Raw genomic sequence first — 19,194 nt, 5'->3', positions numbered from 1 at the left:
ACACTCGTAGGTTTACGGGGGTGGTCTGGTGGGTGATCCGACCTATAGAGCGCCCATCCAGGACTCTAACACCCATGGAAATGGAGCGGGTTGAGTGGGGATGCCCAGCTCGGACACCCCGAGTCGATGAGTACCTGGAGAGACTTGGAATGGCCGCCCCACAGCAGGGTGGCATGGAGACGTGGGCGAGTAAGGGGAGAAGAATAATTCTCTTTAAGACCCACCAGAGTACTCACTCCAATGAATGAGCTGGGTCTCTTGAAGGGACAGGTAGACACACAATGACTGAAAGTACCGCAATACAGACAACTCTGGGTGTTCAGTCTGCGTATGCATTCGGCTGGACGCAGCCTAGCCCTGCCGAGCTGCATCGGCTCGGGAAGAGGCAACTCGGCGGTCTTCGGAGTCTTTTGGAGGAACTCGGGTAAGCTCGGATCCTCTCGGGGAATTCCGGAGTTCATCAGATGCAAGGTGGGATCCTTGTGTGAGCGATTGGGACCGTGATCAGACCACTTCTCCCTACTACATTCCCATAACCATCCATGGATCTGGAAGGTTAAGGGGATGAGTGAGTTGAGATCCATCGGTAGTTCCCGGGCTGCAAGCTCGTCCTTTACCCCCGCCGATAATCTGTGCAGGAACGCGTCGAACAGCGCTTCTGGGTTCCAGGTACCCTCCGCTGCACCGCATAGAGCCTCAAACTTCTCACCTTCCTCACAAATACCTCCAGACTGAGCAGGCAACGTATTATTGCTCCCACACCGCCGTGGCACAGGCGAGTGCCCTACCGGACTTCAGCATAATAATGTACGCTATCTTTGAGCGGTCCGAGGGGAACGAAGAAGGCTGCAGCTCGAAAAGGAGGGAGCATTGGGAGCGAAAGGCCTGGCAGGTTCTGGAATCTCCATCGTAGCACTCCGGGGGAGTTCCCAGGAAGCCGGGGTGACGGCGCTGCTATCAGCCGGGTTACTGAGGGGCTGGGAGGTTACCGTCATTGTAGGCTGCCTAGTAGGCAAGCCAAGGAATTGCTCCCGCAAAGCATCTAATGCTAGGTCGTGACGTCCGGCCACGTCCTGGAACCCTTCCATCAGACCACGAAGCATCTCCTTGTGTCTACCAATGAGGGCTCCTTGGGAGGAGATGGCATTGCAGAGCTGGTCCAACACAGGTATAAATACACAAGGGATAATGGGGAAGATGGCCAACACCTGGAGGGGAGTTGGACAGTAAACAGTAAATCACCAATCTTATGTACATTACAATGTAACCTGCCTGCCTTGTAGCAGTGATTATAAACTCAGTAAAAAAAATAAACGTCCTCTCATGGTCAACTGTGTTAATTTTCAGCAAACTTAACATGTGTAAATATTTGTATGAACATACAAGATTCAATAACTGAGACATAAACAGACATGTGACTAATAGAAATGGAAAAATGTGTCCCTGAACAAAGGGGGTGGGTCAAAATCAAAAGTTACAGTTAGTATCTGGTGTGGCCACTAGCTGCATTAAGTACTGCAGTGCCTCTCCTCCTTATGAACAACACCAGATTTGCCAGTTATTGCTATGAGATGTTACCCCATTCTTCCACCAAGGCACCTGCAAGTTCCTGGACATTTCTGGGGGGAATGGCCCTAGCCCTCACCCTCCGATCCAACAGGTCCCAGACGTGCTCAATGGGATTGAGATCCGGGGTCTTCGCTGGCCATGGTAGAACACTGACATTCCTGTCTTGCGGGAAATCACACACAGAACGAGCAGTATGGCTGGTGACATTGTCATGCTGGAGGGTCATGTCAGGATGAGCCTGCAGGAAGGGTACCACATGAGGGAGGAGGATGTCTTCCCTGTAACGCACAGCGTTGAGATTGCCTGCAATGACAACATGCTCAGTCTGATGATGCTGTGACACACCGCCCCAGACCATGACGGACCCTCCACCTCCAAATCGATCCTGTTCCAGAGTACAGGCCTCGGTGTAACGCTCATTCCTTTGACAATAAACGCGAATCCGACCATCACCCTTGGTGAGACAAAACCGCGACTCGTCAGTGAAGAGCACTTTTTGCCAGCCCTGTCTGGTCCAGCGACGGTGGGTTTCTGCCCATAGGCAACGTTGTTGCCGGTGATGTCTGGTAAGGACCATCCTTGCAACAGGCCTACAAGCCCTCAGTCCAGCCTCTCTCAGCCTATTGTAGACAGTATGAGCACTGATTGAGGGACTGTGCATTCCTGGTGTAACTCGGGCAGTTGTTGTTGCCATCCTGTGCCTGTCCCGCAGGTGTGATGTTCGGATGTACTGATCCTGTGCAGGTGTTGTTACACGTGGTCTGCCACTGCAAGGATGATCAGCTGTCTGTCCTGTCTCCCTGTAGCGCTGTCTTGGGCGTCTCATAGTACGAACATTGCAATTTATTGCCCTGGCCACATCTGCAGTCCTCATGCCTCCTTGCAGCATGCCTAAGGCAAGTTCACACAGATGAGCATGGACCCTGGGCATCTTTCTTTTGGTGCTTTTCAGAGTCAGTAGATAGGCCTCTTTAGTGTCCTAAGTTTTTATAACTGTGACCTTAATTTCCTACCGTCTGTAATCTGTTTGTGTCTTAACAACCGTTCCACAGGTGCGTGTTCATTAATTGTTTATGGTTCATTGAACAAGCATGGGAAACATTGTTTAAACCCTTTACAATGAAGATTTGTGAAGTTATGTGGATTTGTATGAATTATCTTTGAAAGACAGGGTCCTGAAAAAGGGATGTTTCTTTTTTTCTGAGTTTTTATGTGCTCTCTGAGTGGATAAACATTGTAGTGCCCTCTGTTTGTTCAGGGACAAGTTGTAGTGCCCCCCCTTTGTTCAGGGACCCATTATTTAATTTATGTTGGTCACATGTGTCACGCCCTGACCATAGAGAGCTGTTTATTCTCTGTGTTGGTTCGGACAGTGACTAGGGTGGGTTCTCTAGGTGATTATTGATCTATGTTGACCTGGTATGGTTCCCAATCACAGACAGCTGTTCATCGTTGTCTCTGATTGGGGATCATATTTTGGCAGCCATTTTCCCATTGTGCTTTGTGGGATCTTGTCTAGGTATACTTGCCAGTGAACATTATATCAGCGTCACGGTTCATTTGTGAGCTTTATTGTTTTTGTTCTTTGAGTTTTTCTCTTCCTAATTAAAAGGATGGAAACATACCACGCTGAATCTTGGTCCACTCCTTATAACGATCGTGACAACATGTCTGTGGAACTTGTTCAGTTTATGTCTCAGTTGTTGAATCTTGTTATGTTCATATAAATATTTACACATGTTAAGTTTGCTGAAAATAAACGCAGTTGACAGTGAGAGGATGTTTCTTTTTTTGCTGAGTTTATTTTATTTCAATGCTGTGTTGCTTCTAGACGTTGATGTTGTCGTTATTAACATGTCTTGTGGCTCTTTATTTCAGCATGAAGTCTGTAAATCAACACATCCTAATCTAGATCTGTTCCTGTTGAACAATTAGACACTGCAGGTGAACATCTTCAAAGGGTTAAGGCTGCCCTTTCACCCTCAGGCTGAATGCCAACATTCAGGTTTTTCCTGGTGTAGGCACATTGTCTTAAGTCAGAGAGCGTGTTGATTCCACCTGCACTGATCGTTTAAGGGATGAGCGTCGCGTAGGAGTGACGCGATCTGATGTAAGACAATGAATGAGTGTAGGCTAGGTGTGTTCTAGCCTGGGACAACCATGACTGGGACCTACTCAGGATAGTTTGTCATGGAGGATTGTGCAAGAACTCATTCATTTATTAATTCAAGGTCAATTGAATTGGGAGATGAGATCCTCTTAGACTCACCTATAACTCTGCCCTATTTACAAGTCAACCCCTAGATCAATTAGATGTATTGATCTGTTAATTGCTTTAACTGTCTGTCGATGACTAAATAATACCAGGTATCAGGCTGTGGAGCATTTGTGATGGTAAGAAGATAAAATGACAGTGGCTCAGCTCTCTCATCACCACTAACATCATAGAAAACCTTACAGTAGCTAAATGAAAATCAGAGTTAAAGATTTTGAACCCAGTCTCTTCCCTACAGAGCTTTCTGAACCTACACTTGTCCCATTTCTCTCGGGTGTTGCTGACCCGCTCCATCGGCATCACGCCCACCCTTCTGGTAGCCATCTTCAAGGACGTCACCCATGAACGACTTCCTCAACGTGTTGCAGAGCATGCAGGTTTTTTTTGTTTAAAAATAAATACATTTCTTTAAGCAGATGAGTCAGGTCAGACAGCAGATCCCCTTTATCTAGTTTCATGTCCACACCCCAGCTCAACCCTTACTCTATCCTCAACCCTAACCCTCAACCCTAACCCTAATCCTAACCCCCCCATGCCTACACTAGGGTGACCACATGTCCCACATTATGTGGGGAAGTCCTGCATTTTGTCCCTTTGTCCTATGTCCTGCAACCAAACAATCATATCCCGCATTTGATCAACAAATTCAAACACCACTACTTTAGAAAAAAAGGTTGATTTGTCCCGTATTTCAGTCAGCCATTCCAACCAGTCTCTTGCAGTCACGTTTGGCTTTATGAAAGGATATACACTGCTCAAAAAAATAAAGGGAACACTTATCCAACACAATGTAACTCCAAGTCAATCACACTTCTGTGGACTCAAACTGTCCACTTAGGAAGCAACACTGATTGACAATACATTTCACATGCTGTTGTGCAAATGGAATAGACAACAGGTGGAAATTCTAGGCAATTAGCAAGACACCCCCAATAAAGGAGTGGTTCTGCAGGTGGTGACCACAGACTACTTCTCAGTTCCTATGCTTCCTGGCTGATGTTTTGGTCACTTTTGAATGCTGGCGGTGCTTTCACTCTAGTGGTAGCATGAGACGGAGTCCCACACAAGTGGCTCAGGTAGTGCAGCTCATCCAGGATGGCACATCAATGCGAGCTGTGGCAAGAAGGTTTGCTGTGTCTGTCAGCGTAGTGTCCAGAGCTTGGAGGCGCTACCAGGAGACAGGCCAGTACATCAGGAGATGTGGAGGAGGCCGTAGGAGGGCAACAATCCAGCAGCAGGACCGCTACCTCCGCCTTTGTGCAAGGAGGAGCAGGTGGAGCACTGCCAGAGCCCTGCAAAATTACCTCCAGCAGGCCACAAATGTGCATGTGTCTGCTCAAACGGTCAGAAACAGACTCAATGAGGGTGGTATGAGGGCCCGACGTCCACAGGTGGGGGTTGTGCTTACAGCCCAACACCGTGCAGGACGTTTGGCATTTGCCAGAGAACACCAAGATTGGCAAATTCGCCACTGGCGCCCTGTGCTCTTCACAGATGAAAGCAGATTCACAATGAGCACATGTGACAGACGTGACAGAGTCTGGAGACGCCGTGGAGAACGTTCTGCTGCCTGCAACATCCTCCAGAATGACCGGTTTGGCGGTGGGTCAGTCATGGTGTGGGTTGGCATTTCTTTGGGGGGCCGCACAGAGGTAGCCTGACTGCCATTAGGTACCGAGATGAGATCCTCAGACCCCTTGTGAGACCATATGCTGGTGCGGTTGGCCCTGGGTTCCTCCTAATGCAAGACAACGCTAGACCTCATGTGGCTGGAGTGTGTCAGCAGTTCCTGCAAGAGGAAGGCATTGATGCTATGGACTGGCCCGCCCATTCCCCAGACCTGAATCCAATTGATCACATCTGGGACATCATGTTTCCACCAACGCCACGTTGCACCACAGACTGTCCAGGAGTTGGCGGATGCTTTAGTCCAGGTCTGGGAGGAGATGCCTCAGGAGACCATCCGCCACCTCATCAGGAGCATGCCCAGGCATTGTAGGGAGGTCATACAGGCACGTGGAGGCCACACACACTACTGATCCTCATTTTGACTTGTTTTAAGGGCATTACATCAAAGTTGGATCAGCCTGTAGTGTGGTTTTCCACTTTAATTTTGAGTGTGACTCCAAATCCAGACCTCCATGGGTTGATAAATTGATAATTTTTGTGTGATTTTGTTGTCAGCACATTCAACTATGTAAAGAAAAAAGTATTTACTAAGAATATTTCATTCATTCAGATCTAGGATGTGTTATTTTAGTGTTCCCTTCAGTTTTTTTTAGCAGTGTATATCATAAGGATATGGTACTGGTGATGTTAAACACTTCTTCAATCGTTGTTGAGATCTGACATTCTTTGCAGCGCAAGACGAGTTTTAGGCGGCCAATGTCATAGACCTATCATCAACTAATCACGTTTCTCAAATCCTTTCTGGATAAATACCAGCTAAATTTGGAGAGGACAGTTATGCATAACTACTAAAAAAAAAACGTGTTTCTGACGAGGAGCTAGAACAGTAAGTAAATAGTCAGATTAGACTGAAAGATAGGTGATTTAGTCAAATTTGTGAGGCTCTCCAGACTCCATGCTCCATGATTTCTTCCGGCGCCGACAGAGATGGCCGCCTCGCTTCGCGTTCCTAGGAAACTATGCAGTATTTAGTTTTTTTACGTGTTATTTCCTACATTGGTACCCCAGGTAATCTTAGGTTTCATTACATACAGTCGGGAGGAAATACTGAATATAAGAGCAACGTCAACTCACCATCATTACGACCAGGAATATGACTCTCCCAACGACCCTAAACAACGATGCCGTAAAAGGGGCAAACGAGGCGGATTTCTGGTCAGGCTCCGGAGACGGGAACATCGCGCACCACTCCCTAGCATACTACTCGCCAATGTCCAGTCTCTTAACAACAAGGTTGATGAAATCCGAGCAAGGGTAGAATTCCAGAGCGACATCAGAGACTGTAACGTTCTTTGCTTCACGGAAACATGGCTCACTCGAGAGACGCTAACGGAGTTGGTGCAGCCAGCTGGTTTCTTCACTCATCGCGCCGACAGAAACAAGCATCTTTCTGGTAAGAAGAGGGGTATACCTTATGATTAACGAGACGTGGATTAACGAGACGTGGCGTGATCATAACAACATACAGGAACTCAAGTACTTCTGTTCACCTGATTTAGAATTCCTCACAATCAAATGTCGACCGCATTATCTACCAAGGGAATTCTCTTTGATTATAATCACAGCCGTATATATTCCCCCCCAAGCAGACACATCGATGGCCCTGAACAAACTTTATTTGAGTCTATGTAAACTGGAAACCACATATCCTGAGGCTGCATTCATTGTAGCTGGGGATTTTAACAAGGCTAATCTGAAAACAAGACTCCCTAAATTCTATCAGCAAATCGATTGCCCAACCAGGGCTGGTAAAACCCTGAATCATTGTTATTCTAACTTCCGCGACGCATATAAAGAGTTCCACCACTTTTCACACTGGAGTTCCACCACTTCTCACACCGGAGCTCAGCCACTTCTCACACTGGAGTTCCACCACTTCTCACACCGGAGCTCAGCCACTTCTCACACTGGAGTTCCACCACTTCTCACACCGGAGTTCAGCCACTTCTCACACTGGAGGCCACTTCTCACACTGGAGCTCCGCCACTTCTCACACCGGAGCTCAGCCACTTCTCACAATGGTGCTCTTTTAGTGAAGTTAGATCAAAGCTGAATCAATGTCTTGGATGATCACATAATGATTAATTAATGTTCTACATAACATATCCAAGTATAATAGCATAGGATAACGTTACTGTTACACAAGAAACACCACATTTATTTTGACACTTTAGGATGGTTAGCTGAATAGTCCAAACAAATATCTCATGTAGCAATGAGTTCTGAGTTCTGAGCAATGTTGCCTCTATGCCACTTTATGTTTATATACCCTATACCCAATGTTGCCTCTATGCCACGCAGCTCCCCCTTGACTGCTGAGTTTTCCCTGTGCGTTAACGCTATCAACGTTTTCCTTTACTGTGACAGTTGTGATCGAATCAACTAATACTGGCCACATTCATACCAAAACGAAATATGCAAGAGATTTTGCTGTAGGCAGAACGTATCTGAGTAGGAATCTATTGCGCCCATACTCTTCATAGACCTGTGCAGCATAACCAATCAGAGCTGCACTAGGCCTATGTGCAAATAGACCATTGCCATATATGTATCTTTGCCATTTACTTTGAACTGGACTATGTTTACAGCTGTGGTCCTGTGCTTGTTTTGAAATCAAAGCAAGAGCTGCATGTAGCGACGTCCACATTTAGTTCATATCCTTTGCTAGTTCGTGAGTTAATGGCCCTGTTATAGATCATTTGTAGTCAGCAATAGGGGACTGATTGCTTCCTACAAGAGCACAAAATGTGTACGTACATTTCTAGACATCTTTGAAAAGTGAGTCAAGTAGAGAAAGCTTTTTTTGTCTTAAAGGGGCAGTGTTGTATTTTGAGACAGACTTGAATAAGCTAAGTAGCCAATAGGCAGAGGGTAGCATCATTTGTCTGATTCTATGTAATAATGATATGGAAATAATAATGCATTTTATTTTGTGGTGACTTCTTGCATTACACAACACAAAAACATTTTCAGTCACCTCCTTATCTGCCTTATCTGTAGGATAAACAGGTTAATGTCAAGCCCTGTATGTTTTTTTCAAAAGTCTCATGGAATGTACAGTCGTGGCCAAAAGTTTTGAGAATTACACAAATATTAAGTCTGCTGCCTCAGTTTGTATGATGGCAATTTGCCTATACTCCAGAATGTTATGAAGAGTGATAAGATGAATTGCAATTAATTGCAAAGTCCCTCTTTGCCATGCAAATTAATCCCCAAAACACATTTCCACTGCATTTCAGCCCTGCCACAAAAGGACCAGCTGACATCATGTCAGTGATTCTCTCGTTAACACAGGTGTGAGTGTTGACGAGGACAAAGCTGGAGATCACTCTGTCATGCTGATTGAGTTTGAATAACAGACTGGAAGCTTCAAAAGGAGGGTGGTGCTTGTAATCATTGTTCTTCCTCTGTCAATCATGGTTACCTGCAAGGAAATATGTGCTGTCATCATTGCTTTGCACAAAAATGGCTTCACAGGCAAGGAAATAAATGCCAGTAAGATTTCACCTAAATCAACCATTTATCGGATCATCAAGAACTTCAAGGAGAGCGGTTCAATTGTTGTGAAGAAGGCTTCAGGGCGCCCAAGAAAGTCCAGCAAGCACCAGGACCGTCTCCTAAAGTTGATTCAGCTACAGGATCGGGGAACCACCAGTACAGAGCTTGCTCAGGAATGGCAGCAGGCAGGTGTGAGTGCATCTGCACGTACAGTGAGGCGAAGACTTTTGGAGGATGGCCTGGTGTCAAGAAGGGCAGCAAAGAAGCCACTTCTCTCCAGGAAAAACATCAGGGACAGACTGATATTCTGCAAAAGGTACAGGGATTGGACTGCTGAGGACTGGGGTAAAGTCATTTTCTCTGATGTATCCCCTTTCGATTGTTTGGGGCATCCGGAAAAAAGCTTGTCCTGAGAAGACAAGGTGAGCGCTACCATCAGTCCTGTGTCATGCCAAAAGTAAAGCATCCCGAGATCATTCATGTGTGGGGTTGCTTCTCGGCCAAGAGAGTGGGCTCACTCACAATTTTGCTTAAGAACACGGCCATGAATAAAGAATGGTACCAACACATCCTCAGAGATCAACTTCTCCCAACCATCCAGGAACAGTTTGGTGACGAACAACACCTTTTCCAGCATGTACCTTGCCATAAGGCAAAAGTGATAACTAAGTGGCTTGGGGAAAAAAACATCGATATTTTGGGTCCATGGCCAGGAAACTCCCCAGACCTTTAATCCCATTGAGAACTTGTGTTCAATCCTCAAGAGGCGGGTAGACAAACAAAACCCCACAAATTCTGAAAAACTCCAAGCATTGATTATGCAAGAATGGGCTGCCTTCAGTCAGAATGTGGCCCAGAAGTTAATTGACAGCATGCCAGGGTGGATTGCAGAGGTCTTGAAAAAGAAGGGTCAACACTGCAAATATTGACTCTTTGCATCAACTACATGTAATTGTCAATAAAAGCCTTTGACACCTATGAAATGCTTGTAATTATACTTCAGTATTCCATAGTAACATCTGACAAAAAATTGTAAGACACTGAAGCAGCACACTTTGTGGAAATTAATATTTGTGTCATTCTCAAAACGTTTTGCCACGACTGTAGGCCTACATTGAACACCACACATTGGCTGCTAATGTAGGTTGAATGACAGAACAGCAATTTCCATGTTAAAATGTTATGGGATGCATTTTCTACATAATTTTTTATGGGGACACCTACATTATGATCAAATAGCCACAGTAGCCCACTTGGCCAAGGTTAAAACTGTACTTTAAAGTGGGTACATTCTCAGTGTTTACAGAATTGTCACAACTTTGAAGTTTGCGCTCAATAACATTAGTGCTGACCATTTTTGTTCATGTTTTGCATTTTTAAATGTAACCTTTATTTAACTAGCCAAGTCAGTTAAGAACAAATTTTTATTTACAATGACGGCCTACAGCGGCCAAACCTGGACGACTTGCGCCACCCTATGGAACTCCCAATCACAGCCGGTTGTGATACAGCCTGGATTCGACAAGGGAGTCTGTAGTGACGCCTACTAGCACTGAGATGCATTGTCTTAGACCTCTGCGCCACTCGAGAGCCCGTGTGGGCTACAATATCCTGTGAATGTCTTGCAAAATCATCCTATTGTTCCGCATTTTGGGTATTTTAAGCGTGGACACCCTAGACCACACCCCAGCTCAATCCTAACCCTAGCCTCAACCCTAACCCTACCTTCATGTCCACAACCCAGTTCCACCCTAACTCTAGCCTCAACCCTAACCATAACCCTAACCCTAGTTTTATCTCCACAGCCTGGTTCAACCCTAGCCTTTACCCTAACCTTAACCCTAGCTTCATGTCCACAACCCGGTCCAACCCTAACCCCTGTCTCAACCACAAACCTAGCTCTAGCTTCAGCTACACACCCCGGCTCAACCCATACCCTAATCCCAGGAAAGCTGTTGCATTCCAACAGAGTAGTTGGTTGATGATTTCTGTTTCTGTCACTCAGCTGCCATTCCAACAGATTAGTTGGTTAATGCTTTCTGTTTCGCTCTCTCAGCAGCCATTCCAACAGAGTAGTTGGTTAATGCTTTCTGTTTCTCTCTCTCAGCAGCCATTCCAACAGAGTAGTTGGTTGATGATTTCTGTTTCTCTCTCTCAGCAGCCATTCCAACAGAGTAGTTGGTTGATGATTTCTGTTTCTCTCACTCAGCTGCCATTCCAACAGAGTAGTTGGTTAATGCTTTATGCTTCTCTCACTCAGCTGCCATTCCAACAGAGTAGTTGGTTGATGCTTTCTGTTTCTCTCACTCAGCTGCCACTCCAACAGAATAGTTGGTTGATGCTTTCTGTTTCTGTCACTCAGCTGCCATTTACTTTGATTCCCATCCTCACCAGTTTGTCATCCCTCATGACTGAATTAACCAATGGATTGTAAGTATACTGTGAATATGCTGAAAATGTTACAATTTTAGCTACATTAAATGGTATATTTTAAAGAACATCACATGATAATATGAGAAGATTCAACGTACATTTTTTTTGATCCGAATGATTTCTGTTCTATCACCATTCTTTCAGATTTTGGAAGATTGGGGAGGAGTTGTGATCCTGTTAGTGTGTTGTATCAACATGTACTTTGTGGTCATCTATGTGACAGTTTTGGACAGCGTGTGGCTATATGTGCTGGCTGCTTTTCTTTGCATAGGATATTTGGGATTTGTAGGTTACCTGGTAAGTATTTATTTTAGTTTAGGCTGTTTATTTATTACTGAAAGCTTTGTGTGGTCAGTTTTAAAGGTTTTTCACTCTTTGATTTCTATGTCGTGCAATAAATACTAAACTAAATTGGTAATATAGAGGACCACTTTAATCTTCAAGCACTGAGTCAGTTATTAATCCTTTGACAAACTTTGCATGAGGACAGTTATATGTGTGAGAATGACCTCCTGGCAGTAGAATACATTGTACTGAATCTCTCACACCCCTTTCTCCCTCTCTCTAGGTGTTGTTTAGTCTGATAGCATTAGGCGTGTCCTGTCTGGATGTCAACAGCAGGGTCAGGAACAACACCACAGTTCTGATACAGCAGCTGTGTGTGGCTATGTGAGGATACTTGGGATATTTTTAAGTTAATTGACATATTAATGGTAATAGGACTTGCTTTGTTTATTTTATTTTTTATTTTACCTTTATTTAACCAGGCAAGTCAGTTAAGAACAAATTCTTATTTTCAATGACGGCCTGGGAACAGTGGGTTAACTGCCTGTTCAGGGGCAGAACGACAGATTTGTACCTTGTCAGCTCGGGGGTTTGAACTCGCAACCTTCCGGTTACTAGTCCAACGCTCTAACCACTAGGCTACCCTGCCACCTGTGATGAGTCTAGAAAATTATTGTGAAATGGTACTGTAAATGTCAATATATTATTTATTCACTTAGTGACTGAATTACATCTTGAAATGGTTAACTCAAATAGATTCTCCTATTTTTTTGTATGTGGTGGTCAATGAGATCTACCATAGAAAAATGGTAAATGGTTTCATAATGTCGGTGCTTGACAGAAGCCTAGCATTCCTCAACTCCTGAAACTACTTTTCCATTAGATGTCATTGACCATCACATAAATATTAGGACCATCTATTTGATGTGCTATGAGATCAGTGTTTGCCCTCTACCTGTTTGTTTGTCTTGTCTGTATAATCTTTAAAAATATCAAATAAAAAAACTTGATTACATTTTTTTATCGTACAGTCTGTACAGTCGCACCTCCAGCTTTGGGCCAGTAACCAAAAGGTTGCTGGATCAAATCCCAGAGCTGACAATCTGTCGTTCTTCCCCTGAGCAACGTGGTTGTCGATTAAGGCAGCCCCCCGCACCTCTCTAATTCAGAGGTATTGCGTTAAATGCAGAAGACATTTCAGTTGAATGCCTTCTGTTGTACAAGGGACAAGATATCTCCCTTTCCTAATATCACCTTCAAGGCTCATTGCATAGCCTCACAGCACAGGTTTCATAATGCACGTGCTTGACAGAAGCCTAGCATTCTGCCACAGGGAGGCACTGTTGACTAAAACTCATGGTAATGTTTAAAAGTACCAGACTACCAGTACTGTAGTCTGAACAACAAACATTTAATGCCATGAGTTTTTACATATTGTGAAAGTGCATCACTTTATTTTTATTTGTACATCCACCATGTTCATCTTATTTTACCTCAAATATATGTCTTGATTGCTTCTGGATGCAATTGCTGCCGTGTATAGCTAATGTTGTTGATTGGAATTCTTATGCTAGTATGCACAATTGTGTCATTACATTTCCTGTAGAAGACTGGTAGAGTCATTGTTATAAGAGTTTAGCATATTTTAGTCCTCAAGTGCCGTGCTGTGACTGTGAAATAGAGCGCCAAACAGGTTTTCTTTGCATTGTGGTGGCTGGGAACGTTTTCCTGTCATTGAGGCAGCAGCCTTATGTAAGGAGGAGTTTTTGTTTTTCTCTATGAGCCAATCTTTCCCTGCATAGGCCTCTCTCACAGCCTGTCCAGCAGGCCCCTTTCCTGGAAACATAGCCCAGCAGAGGCCACTAAGGGGCAGGGGAAGGAGGAGGGAGGGGAGGGGAGGTGGGCTTCCAGCAAATCACATGATCCTAGACCTAAAGTCCCAGTCCTACATAAAGCTCAGATGTGATCTTCATAGTCGCCATAGCCAAGTATGGAGGGGGCAGACATTGAACATGTATGCTAGATTTACAGAGTCTGATTGGAGATACAGTTGAAGTCGGAAGTTTACATACACCTTAGCCAAATACATTTAAAGTCAGTTTTTCACAATTCTTGACATTTAATCCTAGTAATAATTCCCTGTCTTAGGTCAGTTAGGCTCACCACTTTATTTTAAGAATGTGAAATGTCAGAATAATAGTAGAGAGAATGATTTATTTCAGCTTTTATTTCTTTCATCACATTCCCAGCGGGTCAGAAGTTTACATACACTAATTTATGATTTGGTAGCATTGCCTTCAAATGATTTAACTTGGGTCAAACGTTTCGGGTAGCTTTCCACAAGCTTCCCACAATAAGTTGGGTGAATTTTGGCCCATTCCTCCTGACAGAGCTGGTGTAACTGAGTCAGGTTTGTAGGCCTCCTTGCTAGCACACGATTTTTCAGTTCTGCCCACAAATTTTCCATAGCATTGAGGTCAGGGCTTTGTGATGGCCACTCCAATACCTTGACTTTGTTGTCCTTAAGCCATTTTGCCACAACTTTGGAAGTATGCTTGGGGTCATTGTCCATTTGGAAGACACATTTGCGACCAATATTTAACTTCCTGACTGATGTCTTGAGATGTTGCTTCAATGTAGCCACATCATTTTCATGCCTTATGATGCCATCTATTTTGTGAAGTGCACCAGTCCCTCCTGCAGCATAGCACCCCCACAACATGATGCTGCCACCCCCGTGCTTCACGATTGGGATGGTGTTCTTCGGCTTGCAAGCCTCCCCCTTTCTCCTCCAAACATAACGATGGTAATTATGGCCAAACAGTTCTATTTTTTGTTTCATCAGACCAGAGGACATTTCTCCAAAATGTACAATCTTTGTCCCCATGTGCAGTTTCAAACCGTAGTCTGGCTTTTTTATGGCGGTTTTGGAGCAGTGGCTTCTTCCTTGCAGAGCGGCCATTCAGGTTATGTTGATATAGGACTCGTTTTACTGTGGATATAGATACTTCTGTACCTTTTTCCTCCAGCATCTTTACAAGGTCCTTTGCTTTTGTTCTGGGATTGATTTGCACCTATTACACTAAAGTACGTTCATCTCTAGGAGACAGAACGCGTCTCCTTCCTGAGCGGTAAGATGGCTGCGTGGTCCCATGGTGTTTATACTGGCATACTATTGTTTGTACAGATGAACGTGGTACCTTCAGGCATTCGGAAATTCCTCCCAAGGATGAACCAGACTTGTGGAGGTCTACAAAAAAAATTCTGGGGTCTTGGCTGATTTCTTTGGATTTTCCCATGATGTCAAGCAAAGAGGCACTGAGTTTGAAGGTCGGCCTTGAAATACATCCACAGGTACACCTCCAATAGACTCAAATTATGTCAATTACCCTATCAGAAGCTTCTAAAGCCATGACATAATTTTCTGAAATTTTCCAAGCTGTTTAAAGGCACAGTCAATTTAGTGTATGTAAACTTCTGACCCACTGGAATTGTGAGAAAGTGAAATAATCTGTCTGTAAACAATTGTTGGAAAAATGACTTGTGTCATGCGCAACGTAGATGTGCTAACCGATTTGCCAAAACTGTAGTTTGTTAACAACAAATTTGTGGAAGTTGTAAAACGAGTTTTATTGACTCCAACTTAAGTGTATGTAAACTTCCGACTTCAACTGTATGTAATATGGTTCATTACATGTTTAGGTTTCATGTTTAATTTAAACAGTGTATTCCCAAATTAATATTGTGTTGATATTGTGTCATATTTTTTATTTTTTTTACAGAATTTAATAAGATGAAGTTTGATGGTGAATGATAACTATCTGCACATTTGTACTGTTTTGTACAAAGATTGATAGATCCTAATTCTCTGACCTTGCTCTTTTCAGATAACTAAGATTGGAACTAAAGAATAATGTAGGACATTTGAAATTACTTTGTCTAATTATTTATTTAAAAAAAGCTTTCCTTGAAACTTCTCATCATGTTTATAACACTATTTTATAACATAAAATATTCAACTCAATTATCTTTCAGTGATTATTTGGGAAATCAAATGCTGCTGTTGTCACGTTTGTCGTACGAAGGAGACCAAGGTGCAGCGTGGTAGGCGTACATTCTTCTTTATTATAAGAACGAACACTGAACAAACAAACAAAAATAACAAAACGAACCGTGAAGCTAATATGAGTAGTGCAGACCGGCAACTAAACATAGAACAAGAATCCACAAACACAAAAGGGAAAATGGCTACCTAAATATGACCCCCAATCAGAGACAACGATCAACAGCTGCTTGTGATTGGGAACCATATCAGGCCACCATAGACATACATACTACCTAGACCTACAAAACCCCTAGACATACAAAACCCCTAGACGATACAAAAACTAGCATACCCACCCTAGTCACACCCTGACCTAACCAAAATAATAAAGAAAACAGAGATAGCTCAGGTCAGGGCGTGACAGCTATGCTGTTTTGCAACATCATGTAGGCTATTTGTATATTAGTTGCAGTATAAGTGTGCCACCATAATGGTTAATTTGTAATCTACATAATTTGATTTAATATTAATAATAAAAACACATGATTTAAAGCAATGTCGCATGATGATTTGAATTACTCTTCACTTTTTCTTCATTGTCCTTAATCCTCTCTCCCTACTCCACTTCTAATGTTTGTTTGGTGAATTTTTGTCAGGTCTCACCAAGTTGTGTAGTTTGTTTCCCACAGGTAGAACACTACTCTCTTTCACCAGTTAACAATTGGGTTTCATCTTTTGAAATGAAGATGCCAAATTGATAGATACACTACTGCTGCTAAATATGGAAACGATAGCATGTCATCTGAGTGTTGTAAACCTGAGCTCTTCCATTACTTCTCCATTCCATTACACACTCTTGTGTGTCACTTTGCAATTCATAGTCAAAACAGGGCCTCAGCATCAGCTGCCATTTTCTCTCTTTCTCCATCTTTGTAGTTCTCTCTTTCTCAGTCCCTCTCTCTGTCTCTCTCTTTCTCAGTCCCTCGCTCTGTCTCTCTTTCTCAGTCCCTCTCTCTGTCTCTCTCTTTCTCAGTCCCTTTCTATGCCTCTCTCTGTCTCTCTCTTTCTCATTCCCTCTCTGTCTCTCTCTCTTTCGCAGTCCCTTTCTCTCTCTCTCAGCTCTTATAGCTCAGAGGAATGCAAAGACAACATGACCAGGAGAGAGACACTTTAAAGACAGACAGACCAGAAAACAAGCACAGAGAAACAATTTCAAGTTTAATTCGTGTCATCAGTGGCCTCATTTTTTTTACATTGAGCCTCATGACATTTTCCAGGTCATCCAGTTGATGCTAATTTGACATACATTCACAATGCATCTGTGTTGCTGTGTAAAAACAGTCTGAAAGCAGGAATGCAAACAGCTGTGCCATTCTTGTTTATGCTTTAGTTTTGTGGTTGGCGTTTTGATCCGGATCCATGATTTTGGCAGTAGGGCCCCAGAGTTTCTCTCTCTCTGCTCCAGTGTTGTTAGTTGGGTTAGTCATAAAGAAAGAACATCTTCAGTCTTTTGCGTCCTCTGCTCAGTGCTCCTGTTAGAATACACAGGTTGGCTTCCAAAACATGCTGCACCCTAAAGAGATGCAGAATTCCCTGATGTATGTCCCTCTCTCTGTGTGCATGTCCATAAGCATTTCATCAATGTGTTATCTTATTTCCATTTATTTCCAGTCACAGTATACACCTGCCTCACATCACACAGAGTCAGTCAGAGCACTCAGCCCTTACTGCACTACAGGTGTGTTCTGAAATTCACCCTCTGTAGCTGTTGAAGGTGTTATTGTTACACATTATTTCCGCGTAAAAAGCATTTAAAAATGATAAGAAACACATTTGTTCATCCATTTCAGTGTGTTCTGAGGAGCTGGTGGAATGTATTTTTAGACAACAATCAAAAATAAAAATGCACCTCAGGAGATACAGTGCATTCGGAAAGTATTCAGACCCTTCACTTTTTCCACATTTTGTTACGTTACAGCCTTATTCTAAAATTGATGTAATTATTTTTTCCCTCATCAATCTACACACAATACCCCATAATGACAGTGAAAAAAGTTTTTTTACTTTATTTCGCAAATGTATAAAAAAACATAAATACTTTATTTACATAAATATTCAGACACTTTGCTATGAGACTCAAAATTGAGCTCAGGTGCATCCTGTTTCCATTGATCATCCTTGAGATGTTTCTACAACTTGATTGGTGTCCACCTGTGGTAAATTCAATTGATTGGACATGATTTGGAAAGGCACACACCTGTCTATATAAGGTCCCACAGTTGACAGTGCATGTCAGAGCAAAAACCAAGCCATGAAGTCAAAGGAATTGTCCATAGAGCTTTGAAACAAGATTGTGTCGATGCACAGATCTGGGGAAGGTTACCAACAAATGTATGCAGCATTGAAGGTTCCCAAGTACACAGTGGCTTCCATCATTCTTAAATTGAAGAAGTTTGGTACCACCAAGACTCTTCCTAGAGCTGGCCGCCCAGCCAAACTGAGCAATCGGGGGAGAAGGGCCTTGGTCAGGTTGGTGACAAAGAACTCGATGGTCAATCTGACAGAGCTCCAGAGTTCCTCTGTGGAGATGGGAGAACCTTCCAGGAGGTCAACCACCTCTACAGCACTCCACCAATCAGGCCTTTAAGGTAGAGTGGCCAGACGGAAGCCACTCCTCAGTAAAAGGCACATGACAGCCCACTTGGAGTTTGCCACCTAAAGGACTCTCAGACCATGAGAAACAAGATTTTCTGGTCCGATGAAACCAAGATGGCCTGAATGCCAAGAGTCACATCTGGAGGATACCAGGCACTATTCATCGCCTGGCTAATACCATCCCTACGGCGAAGCATTAAGCTGCAGGGATTTTTTTCAGAGGAAGGGACTTGAGAGACTACTCAAGATCGAGGGAAAGATGAACAAAGCAAAGTACATAGAGATCCTTGATGAAAACTTCCTCCAGAGCACTCAGGACCTCAGAATGCAGCGAAGGTTCACCTTCCAACAGGACAACGACCCTAAGCACACAGCCAAGACAACGCAGGAGTGGCTTCGGGACAAGTCTCTGAATGTCGCTGAGTTGCTCAGCCAGAGCCCAGACTTGAACTTGATCGAACATCTCTGGAGAGACCTGAAAATAGCTGTGCAGCGACACTCCACATCCAACCTGACAGAGCATGAGAGGATCTGCAGAGAAGAATGGGAGAAACTCCCCAAATACATGTGTGCCAAGCTTGTAGCGTCAAACCCAACAAGACTTGAGGCTGTAATCGCTGCCAAAGGAGCTTCAACAAAGCACTGAGTAAAGGGTCTGAATACTTATGTAAATGTGATATTTCAGTTTTTGCTTTGTCATAATGGGGTATTGTGTGTAGATTGGTGAGGAAAACAAAAATGTAAT

The 19,194-nt window shown here is 43.6% G+C and overlaps 1 pseudogene; it reads left to right on the top strand.

The window, feature by feature from the left end:
* Positions 1-330: 330 nt before the first annotated feature.
* LOC110531235 lies at positions 331-12,137 on the top strand (annotated as a pseudogene).
* The last annotated feature ends 7,057 nt before the right edge of the window (positions 12,138-19,194 follow it).

This window comes from Oncorhynchus mykiss, chromosome 9, assembly GCF_013265735.2.
Source record: "Oncorhynchus mykiss isolate Arlee chromosome 9, USDA_OmykA_1.1, whole genome shotgun sequence".
Taxonomy (NCBI): domain Eukaryota; kingdom Metazoa; phylum Chordata; class Actinopteri; order Salmoniformes; family Salmonidae; genus Oncorhynchus; species Oncorhynchus mykiss.
The sequence above is the reverse complement of the archived record's forward strand: the minus strand, read 5'-3'. Positions and strand labels throughout refer to the sequence as shown.